Raw genomic sequence first — 11527 nt, 5'->3', positions numbered from 1 at the left:
GCCGACCTTGGTCTGGTTAGGCGTTGGGCTCTTGGCTCAAACGCTTGGACCTTGCGAGGTTTTTCGGAGCCAGGAGTCCCACCCGGTGGAGCCCAGCTTGCCGTTTGACTCCACTCGGCTTCCACCCATGTTCCACTGCTTAGCTGCGATGCTATGCATTCTCACACTTGGGTTGTGTTTCTCTAACCGGAGCAAGCCCGGAGCGGATGGGAAACAGGCAGGAGTGCAGAGGCGGTTGCCTCCACACACACACACACACACACACACACACACACTCACTTTCCCCACCTTTTTCTTTTAGAGAAGCACCGGCTGCCCCCCCCCCCCGCCCCCGCTCACGCTTGGTCTGACCTCTCAGAGCATTACGAGATGGGGAAGTCGTATTACTGTAAATAGATAGAAACACACTCTCTGCTAACCATGTAATCTTTTTGTATATTCGCTATGTTTCATATGAGTATCTGGATATGTAGAATATATATATATAAATATATAAAATACACTAAATATAATATATATAAAATATGCACACAAGCAACGAAGAAAAGCCATTTGAGAACACGCTATCGAGGCAAGTAGCCTTTTGTACATACGTCATTGATAATAGCTGTACTCACGTTTTTTGTGTGTCCAAAGCAGATATACTATGATTATTGTTTAAAGGTCAATGTGGTAGCGGTTTGGGATCCTGTGCCCAGGAATATGTCGGGTGGCGCACCAGCCGCATGTGGCCACTGACGTCTCGGGGAGTTGTAGGACAAAGTCACCAGGTTGTTGCCTCTGCCTAAATGTGTTTGGCGTGAAGGGGGGGGGGGAGTGTCAGTGCTTAGCTGCACTCAAAAGATGGCGTCTGCTGGTCCAATAAGGCAGTGATGGGGAATCACGTGATCCAGCAGGGCCCGTGAGAAGGGAAGATGGGAATTGTAGTCCCGACAACATCTAGAGGGTCACCCCTGCAATCAGGGATATTGGCAATCGGCTTTTATTTTCTTTTTCTTTTTTTGCCTGGCCTCCACCAGTGATGGCAATTTTGAAATCCTCAATTGTGAAAGTGAAATGAATGAGGTCAAATAATCTGATCTGTAAAGATGTGCTCTCTCACACACTCTCTTGGCCTCAAGTACGCACAACCTTGTTTTGAGTGTAGGAATTCTCCTTGTTTCTGTTTGATTTTGGCTACGCACCGTATTTTCTGCAATAGTTTGTGGGCAAAGAGAGAAGTTCACGTTCTCTTTTGAACTCAGGTTTGATTCCATGCAACTTTTATGAGAATGTGTGGCCTCGCTTTATTTATTTATTGGTTTGTTTTCGCTGCAAGTGGGGCAGTCGGACCCATCTATATACAGTGCACTGCCCCCCCCCCCGAAAATCCTGTTGTGATACCCTTGCCTTCAAGATTTCACCCGGAGGCCTGGAATGCGGGAAGACCCTCAGAAGCATGTGCAGAGTGCGTTTCTGAACACCTGACTTTGGGGGTCCATGTGATTTTGTTAAGAGTCGGAGATGCTGGGTTCGAAAGCGCATCTTCCCGGTAGTCTGGAGCCCTGCACACTTAAACAACAACAAAAAACACCCCACTGCCAACCAGTTTGCCCACTCTCACTGCCTTGTTTCTTGCCACCCTTTTTAGCAAGGAGTCAAGTCTTTCCCCTTTCAGCCTGGGAGGAGGAAGAGGAGCCTTGGGTTGGTGACAGAGCACATGCTTTGCATGCCAAAAGTCTCAGGTTCGACACTCCCCCCGCCCCCAGCATCTCCACTTAAAAGTCTCCGTCTGCGGAGAGCTGCTGCCAGTCAGAACAGACAGCACTGGGCAAGGTGGATCTTCAGTTTGGTGTAAGGTAGTTTCAAGCGCTTGTAAGGGTGGAGTGGTGTCTCTGGATCGCTTGTGAACTTGCCTGTGTCAAGTTAGGATGGAGGGCTGCCATTCTACAGTATACATGCTTTTTTAATTCAGGAGTCAGCCTGGTTGCCCGAACCAAGTGAAATCTGTAGCAAACGCAGATCAGGCTGTGCAGCTGAGGCCATTTTATGTACAAGCAAGTCCTGTTCTGAAATCCATGGGACATGCTCTGAGCAAGCCCGGTTCTGTCGGCACACTGCATGTTGGGGCTTGGCGATGGCTTCCCTGCAGACTGTGTTGACTCCTGTCTCCAAATGCCTGGATGTTGGAGGGTATAGCGTTTGCCGGGAATGAGCAGTTCAGAATTAATGTATTTGGGGATGGGGCTACTTCAGTGAGAAAAAGTGGAAGGGGCTGAGTGGCCAGTGCCCACCTCGGGTGATGGAAGGGGGGGGGGATAAGTTACCAGAAGGATGTGTGTTTCCATCTTTTATAAGTTTGATGTGATTGTTGTCTCTTGTGGGAGGAGAGATGACCCACCAGTGTCCAATAAAATTTGTGTGGCATTACACTCCTCTGATGTGTGTCTTTTGTGGGTATGTAGGGAGAATGTGAAGGGACGCGGGTGGCGCTGTGGTCTAAACCACAGAGCCTAGGGCTTGCCGATTGGAAGGTTGGCGGTTCGAATCCCCATGACGGGGTGAGCTCCCGTTGCTTGGTCCCAGCTCCTGCCAACCTAGCAGTTTGAAAGCATGTCAAAGTGCAAGTAGATAAATAGGTACTGCTCTGGCGGGAAGGTAAACGGTGTTTCCGTGCGCTGCTGTGGTTCGCCAGAAGCAGCTTAGTCATGCTGGCCACATGACCCGGAAGCTGTATGCCGGCTCCCTTGGCCAGTAAAGCGAGATGAGCACTGCAACCCAGAGTTGTCCATGACTGAACCTAATGGTCAGGGGGTCCCTTTACCCTTTACCCTTAAGGGGAATGTGGGGTTTGCCCGGGACCCCCTCTCCCCAAAAAGGAGGGGGGGGGGGTGAAAAGAGGGACACCCTATTGCATCCCCTCCAACATTTCTCAGCTATAAATAAGGACATCCTTCAGAAAGGGCAAGCGGGACAGTCTGGGATCAAATCGGAAACCGGGACAGCTTCTGTAATTCTGGGAATGTCCCTGGTAAATCAGGACACTGGGAGGGTTTCTCTTCATCCGCCGACTCCAGGAAGGATGCTGTAATAACTTTAGCCTCTGAGGTCGGTTTAAGCTCTCCTTATTTCTCAAATGTCCAGGGATTTTCGGTCCATGAAGCAACGGCGAATGCTATGGGCAACGTCCAGGCCCGGCAGACGATGATTAGCATTGTCTAGAGAGTGTAGCCCACTCTTCCTCCAGAGATGGAGAGATGAAAATGGCAGGATCGCTCTCTACCTGAATATGCCAGCAAATGCATGGCAAATGTTGGTTGACCCTGCTGCGTGCACACTGCTTCATAGAATCATAAAATTGTAGGGTTGGAAGAAATGCCAAGGGTCTTCTAGTCCGACCCCCGGCAATGCAGGGATCTCGGCTAAAGCATCCATGACAGATGGCCATCCAACCTCTGCTTAAAAACCTCCGAGGGAGGAGTCCGCCACCTCCCGAGGGAGCCCGTTCCACTGCCGAGCAGCTCTTACTGAATGAAATCTAAAGGGATTTTGGGAACGGGTTCCATTTACCCTGTGGAAAAACACGGTAGCACTTCATCAATGCTCGTTGGATGGAATGTGAGCTCTCTTTCGCACTTACCATTTATCTGAAGAAGTGAGCATGCACACGAAAGCTCATACCAAGAGCAAACTTAGCTGGTCTCTAAGGTGCTACTGGAAGGATTTTCTTTTTTTTTAATTTTGTTTCGCACTTACCATTTGTTGACGCCAGGTGGTGCCCTGACGCTGCAACTTCCACCTTCAGCTGTGCCACTCGATGGCATTCCTATGCTCCCTTTCCAGCTTACAGGGATGGAGCATGCTGCTCTCAGCATCAAACCCATAAGGTGTGTCGGGCCCACAAAAAGCCAATCAGGCATAGCAGTTTCATTCCCTGTTGGGTGTGTGTGCGTGGCACATGTGTCCAGCGTCTTTGCTACAACCCTTTGCTTTCTCGGGAGACCTAATTCCCATCCGGCACAGTGCTTGCGTCTCCTAGCTCGAGGGTGACTGGGCTGTAGCTCTGTGGCAGAAAAGCACATGTGCTGCAAGTGGGAAGCTTCAGTCCCTGTCACCTCCAACTACGGCTGGGGAAGAACCCTGCCTGAGAGTCTAGAAGACTGATGCCGGTCAGTATATGTGCCTAGAAAACACAGCTGTGAGCGGTTTCCCGTTTGTCCCATTTTCTAGGCACGGCTACGAGCAATTTCCCATGGGCCTGCTGATTTCCCTGGGGATAATAATAATAATAATAATAATAATAATAATAATAAATAATAACAACAACAATAATAACAATAATAATAATTTTTTATTTATACCCCACCCTTCCCAGCCAAAAACCGAGCTCAGGGCGGCTAACACTAATTAAAATCACAGCAAAAAACAATCCATTTAAAATACAGATTAAAATACAAATTCAAAATTAAAACTGCAGTCTCATTTTCAAATAGCCCACCAATAACAGAATGAAGCATAAGTATCAAACAGAAACCAACGCAAAGGCCAGGTGGAACAGCTCCGTCTTGCAGGCCCTGCGGAAAGATGCCAAATCCCGCAGGGCCCTGGTCTCTTGTGGTAGACTGTTCCACCAAGTCGGGGCCAATACTGAGAAAGCCCTGGCCCTAGTTCAGGCCAACCTAGCATCTTTGTTGCTCGGGACCTCCAAAAGATTACTATTTGAGGACCTTAACGTCCTACACGGGACATACCAGGAGAGGCGGTCTCTTAGGTACGAGGGTCCCAAGCCGCTCTTTACAGTTGCATCAGAGCAAACATCCATTTGCAGGAAACCTGGTTGGTGTTTGCTCCGATTCGGCGGTAAGAAGCGGGTTTTCCCTGGGGGAAGGTGGCAGGACAAGCAGAGGTGTGCAGATCGGTCCCTGGTTGTGCCAATGATCTGCCTCTATAGAAAACTACTGATGTGCTACACTGCCCAACCTACCTCACAGGCTCGTTGTGAGGTTAAAAAAGGGGAGAGGCAGAAAACCACGCATGCTGCCGCCTTGAGCCCCGTGGAGTGAAGCTGGGGTAGAAATTGAATAACTAATATACCCCCCTCCCACTCCTATTCATGAGGCCGTCGTCTACGCATGGGCTGTCCCCTGTGCATGCGCAAGGGCTGCCTCAGACACACAGACCGTAGCCAAACTGCAAAAGTAAATATGGCTCAAATTTTAAAATTGGATGGAAGGCAGGAAAAACACAACCCAACGGGTATTTCTGCAGCGCACTTAAGAGCCGGCGCAGAATCAGTTGTAAAAAGTGTTGCAGAATACAAAAGTTTCTGACGGAAGAAGAGGAGGCAGAGAACATACAGTGCAACAATCCTCTGATTAAAATTGGGACATCCTATTCAACAGCAACGATTTTACTATTTATACCCCACTCTTTTGACTGGCTTTCCCTGGCCACTCTAGGCAGCTTCCAACATATATTAAAACATAACAAAACATTAAACATTTTAAGAACATCCCCCTATACAGGGCTGCCTTCAGATGACTCAGGGGCCGGATAACTCTATACCCTCCCAATGTGTCTCGGATCAAAATAGGGACATTCTAAGGAAAAGCAGGGCATTCTGGGATCAAATCAGAAACCGGGGTGGCTTCTGTAAAATGGGTACACTTTGGAGTGGCTGAGAGAAGCGGCTTGAGAGGCCTACCTGGGATTTCAGGGGGGGGGATTTCAAAACTGCAGAGCTGCTATGAAGAAGGCTGGCGGGTCCCAGGGACATTCTCAAAGGACCAGAGAGCAAGCCCCCTCTCACCCCCGATGCCGATCTAGGGGCACTGCTTCTCATGGGTGCAAACAGGCCTTCAGATTACCTGTCGCTACCTAGGCTTTTGAGCCCCTGCTCACACCTTCACGGGATCAGGTTTCCAGGGGAGATTCTAGGCTGTTGCACAATTATATTTATTATATCATGTTATATTTTTTATGTACTACTGTATTTCATACTGTCGAACATTCCTCCGATGAAAATAGGGATGTCCTGTTTAATAATAATAATAATAATAATAATAATAATACCCCGCCCATCTGACTGGGTTGCTGCAGGAATTCCATTTAAATTGGCATCTATTTAAAATGCTTTTGCACTGCAGTAGAGTTAATTGAACGGCGTTCAAGGGTGCTGCACTGCACTTTCCCGTTTGCTTTTTTTTTTTTTTAATGCTTCACGGGTGGATTTTGGAATGTAGCTAACTTTCCTCTCGCAAATGCCCTGGAGAAAGGAAAACAGACTCCATGCTAAATTACAAGGAAATGCGAAGCTGCTAAGGAATGCCTCAGGGTGAAGGAACAGGTTGTATTTTTAAAGGTGAGGTTCGGCCCTTGCTTTTAATACTCAGCCTTGGAAGATGTGGAATAATATTAAGGAAAGAACCAAGTGCCTCTGATTCTGTCTCAGGGTGGCGGCGGTGGCGTTATAAGTACTCCCCGCTCAGGAGGCACAGTTAATAAAAGACCCATGGGGAACGTTAAACTTCCTTAAGGGTTTGTGTGTTGTGTGTGCGAAATGAGACACCTTCTGCTTGGTGACGCGTGTGGCTCCACTCAGACCCCCACTCTAAAGGTAAAGGTAAAGGGACCCCTGACCTTTAAGCCCAGTTGTGGACGACTCTGAGGTTGTGGCGCTCATCTCGCTTTACTAGCCGAGGGAGTCGGCGTTTGTCCGCAGACAGTTTCCGGGTCATGTGGCCAGCATGACTAAGCCGCTTCTGGCGAAACCAGAGCAGCGCACGGAAATGCCCTTTACCTTCCCGCCAGAGTGGTACCTATTTATCTACTTGCACTTTGACGTGCTTTCGAACTGCTAGGTTGGCAGGAGCAGGGACCGAGCAACAGGAGCTCACCCCGTCGCGGGGATTTGAACCGCCAACCTTCTGATCGGCAAGCCCTGGGCTCTGTGGTTTAGACCACAGTGCCAGCCGCGTCCCTTAAAGGTAATGGTAAAGGGACCCCTGACACTCTAGATTTCTGCAGTTATGTTCTTATAGCCAGAGCTTTGCAGATCAGAGTCCTATAGGGGGAAAGAAACAATGGGGATGGAATGCTTGCTTAAATGTCCAGGCAAAGCTGGCCACCACAATGTGTCCTATCAGGAGACAGTTTCCGGAGAAGTGTTGCACAAACAGGGAGCCCCATTCATGAAGAAAACAGGAAACGGGGGTGTGGGGCGCTCATTGGGAGCGGGGAGGGTAGAGAGAACAATCCCAGATAAATAAACGGCAAGGGAAGCTGTCTGGGGCAAGGTGGACAGAGGAGACAGCAAGGGGGAAACGGAACAAATTAAACATCTGCTTTTAGGATCTCAGCTGGGAATATTGCGCAGCTATAATGCAAAACATCAGGACAGGTTCCAGCAAAAGATGGAGGAGGGAGAGAGAGGCTATATTTTGAAAGGAGGAAGTCCTAAGCAACTGCTACCAAGGGCTAAGCTAGTGCTATATATTGCACGCAAATGTGTTTACTGAAACCGGGTAGGGTGTCTTTCAGATGTCACTGAATAATTATTATTCCTGTTAATCCTGCCCATTGGTCATGCGAGAAGTTGGGAGTCCTACAACCTCTGTAGGGCCACTGGTTCCCCAACGCTGCTTTAGATGGTAAATGCAGGCTGTTTTATTTGCCTCCACAATGTGGTACGCCAGCCTCGTTGCGTTTGAGGACCACCTCGGCCCTTCTGCTGATTGGTGACCTGGACTTCTGCCCTGCAATTCCTGGCTTGAGAGAAGGACAAGAGATGGTAAACAAGACTTTTGAGTTCTCCAGATGTGGTTTTAGGTCTAATGCAGGGGATTCTGTTTCTGAGCACAATTCAAAGTGTTGCTGCTGACCTAAAGCCCTGAACGGCCTCAGCCCAGTATACCTGAAGGAGCATCTCCACCCCCATCGTCCAGCCCGGACACTGAGGTCCAGCTCCGAGGGCCTTCTGGCGGTTCCCTCCCTGCGAGAAGCAAAGTTACAGGGAACCAGGCAGAGGGCCTTCTTGGTAGTGGCTCCCTTCCTGTGGAACACCCTCCTATCAGATGTCAAAGAAACAAACAACTATCTGACTTTTAGAAGACACCTGAAGGCAGCCCTGTTTAGGGAAGTTTTTAAGGTTTGATGTTTTATCTTGTTTTTAATATTCTGTTGGAAGCTGCCCAGAGTGGTTGGGGAAACCCAGCCAGATGGGCGGGGTATAAATTTATTATTATTATTATTATTATTATTATTATTATTATTATTATTATTATTATTATTTTATTAGTAGTATTATTATTAATGCAGGAGTGGACGCGGGTGGCGCTGTGGTCTAAGCCACAGAGTTGCCCTAGGGCTTGCCAATCAGAAGGTCGGCGGTTCGAATCCCCGTGAAGGGGTGAGCTCCTGTTGCTCGGTCCCAGCTCCTGCCAACCTAGCAGTTCGAAAGCACATCAAAGTGCAAGTAGATAAATAGGTACAGCTCCGGCGGGAAGGTGAACAGTGTTTCTGTGTGCTACTCTGGTTCGCCAGAAGCGGCTTAGTCATGTTGGGCACATGACCCGGAAGCTGTATGCCGGCTCCCTCAGCCAATAAAGCGAGATGAGCGCCGCAACCCCAGAGTCGTCCGCGACTCAACATAACGGTCAGGGGTCCCTTTACCTTTACCTTTAAATGCAGGAGCAGTTGAGATGTTTGCAAACATTCCAAGATGTCTCAATTGGCCGCTAAGCCAATGCCTAGGGAGAGCTCTGGTCCACATGCTGAAGCCAGTGCTCTCACAATCTGTAGCTGTGAGGGTTTCGAAGATGACAGTCTGTGCTTACCTGGGTTTTTTTATTTCATTGCATTGCATTTGGAGGGTAAAGCCGCTGTCTCTCTCTCTTTTTTAAAAGTTTTTGTTTATGCTGTTCAAGTTTATACATTTCATTAGTTTTACAAACATTTCAAAGTTTGACTTCCTTTCCCCTCCTTCTGTGGGTCTTTAAATGTATTTTTAAAAATATCTTCTACATATCCTAATTCATTTGATTTGCTCGTTTAATTATCCACTTTAAATATATGCTCGTATGAAACTGCAGGTTATTACAATAACCCTGCCAATGTTTTTATCTGTTTACAATTTGTCTGTAAATATTCAACAAACCATTTCCATTCTTTTATGTAAAAAGTTTGTTATCTTGATTTCTTATTCTTCCGGTAAGTTTCGCCATTTCTGCATGTTCTGTAAGTTTTTGTATCCATTCTTCCTTTGCTGTTTCATTTCACTTTGGGGCAAGTAGCATTCTTGCTGCTGTAGTAGCATACGTAAATAAATATCCATACAATTTAGGTAGGTAGCTCTGTCCCTATAATTCCCAAAAGAAAAGCTTCAGGTTTAAAAAAAATTTAAAAAAAAAATTAACTCTTTCTCTGCACATTTAAGAGTTTTGTGCTGTAACCAGACACATCATGAATCTTTCACAGCAAGTGCACTAGATTATCCAAAGCAGGTTTCAATTTTGCAAATGGACAATGAAATCAAGTTGGTTGTTGAAACTCTAGATGAGCTCCATGGGTGGAGTATGAGCCTCTTAGAAGCATAGAATTATAGAGTGGGAAGGGACCCTGAGGATCATCTAATCCAACCCCCTGCAATGCAGGAATCGAACCCGCAACTTTGGCGTTATCAGCACCACACTCTAACCAACTGAGCTACCCAGGCTCTTAATCTCAGGGTCATGGGTTCAAGCCCCATGTTGGGTTAAATATTCTTGCATTGAAGCGGGTATGACTAGATGACCCTTGTGGTCCCTCCCAACCAGTGCAGGATTTATGTATAAGCTAAACAAGCTATAGCTTAGGGCCCCACTCTCTTGGGGCTCCGAAAAAGATTTAAAGGGGAAAAAACTGGATGTACATTTCCAAAATATAGGATAAAAAACTAATAAAATAAAACCTACATACAGCAACAGTGTTTTGTGTTGGGTAGGCTCCTATTTGTTATGTGCAAATGGCTTTAGATACCTATTAGGTCCATAAAATACCATATAGCATATATTCAACACAAAAAACAGCGACAACTTGTTGTTGACAAAGGACAGCTGGACATATAAAGGGCCCCGTTACCTTCAGTAGCTTAGGGCCTCATCAAACCTAAATCCGGCCCTTATTCTATTATTCTTTGAGGATGAATTTTTTTTGGCTTATGCTCCTTTTCCTCCTGTTAGCAGTAAAAACAATAATTATAAAAATGTAGTACAGTATGTTCTTGAGTGTCGGTAAGCCTTACAACCAACCTATAAGGTAGGCTAATGTTGCCCCCCGTATTACAGATGGGATGGTTATAACTTTAGAGATTAGTGGCTTGCCTGAAGCTACCCAACGGCGGAGGTGAGAACAGGCTGGGTAGGAGGAGGTAGCTGGAACATAACTGCCTGTCCATAGCTGGGATTGTTGTTTCCTTTCACTAACAACATAGCCTTTCTGTGGGGCCTTCCGATGAAGCGTTCAGTGTGTCTGAAAAAGCTTTCACATTCCTTTGCTTGATCCTGATGATTCGCATGCAGCGCAGACGGGAAAAAAAGCTTCACCTAAACTGTGGGGAAAGAGAATATAGATATTCCCGCATGGTCACGGAGAACATCTGACTCTGTCCTGAACTGTCAGTCGTGTAGCTCTCAAAGTATGAAAGAAGCATCAGGACGAAACAGAGCCAATTCACATGTAAAGCATGGATAGTTTAACCCCCCCCCCCGGCCAATTATCTCCCAAAACTTCATTTCAGAAAGTCTCTCTCCCCCTCCTCCTCCTCCCAACCCCATTCCAGAGTCCAGATCTGGATTAGCCTTCCACCCACAGCCTTTGAAAGAAAAAAAGGGCAAGCCACAAAATTAACATAACATTTAGTTTGGCCCATTGTTCACCGCTTGGGGGGTCCTCCTCCCCAAAAAGGCTCGGCATCCCTTAAAGAGGCAGAAGGTTTTACGAGGCTGATCTGAAATTCTGGACTTAGATTCGACCCCCCCCCCCAATTATCCTGATCAAATCCTTCTCCGCTCTCGCATTTGTGGCAGACATTCACCAGTTGTCTAATTTCTTCCGGTGACAATATCATTTAAAGATCTCCCTCATGTATGAATCTACTCACCGGACTGAGCATGGGTGCCATTTTGCAAGCTCCATGCTTACTGAGAAACAGCGGGGGGGGGGGGCGGTGAGGGAAATACATCAAACCCCGCAAAGCTCGTAACCTTTTCTAAGAAACCAGAGGCTTTTCTTTTTTGTGATATTGGGATTAGAGATCTCTAAAAAATATAAAAACATTTACGTGTGCGACCGTAGCAGCTCGCATATTTGCTCTCCAAAATGGGAAGAAAACAACGTCCTGACCAAATAGCAGCAGCAGTAATAATAATAATAATAATAATAATAATAATAATAATAATACCCCGCCCACCTGGCTGGGTTTCCCCAGCCACGCTTTCAACAGAGCATTAAAAACAGAATAAAACTTCAAACATTAAAAACTTCCCTAAACAGGGCTGCCTTCAGGTGTCTT

The sequence above is a fragment of the Lacerta agilis genome, chromosome 14 (genome assembly GCF_009819535.1).
Source record: "Lacerta agilis isolate rLacAgi1 chromosome 14, rLacAgi1.pri, whole genome shotgun sequence".
Lineage (NCBI taxonomy): Eukaryota > Metazoa > Chordata > Lepidosauria > Squamata > Lacertidae > Lacerta > Lacerta agilis.
This window is presented reverse-complemented; position numbering follows the sequence as displayed.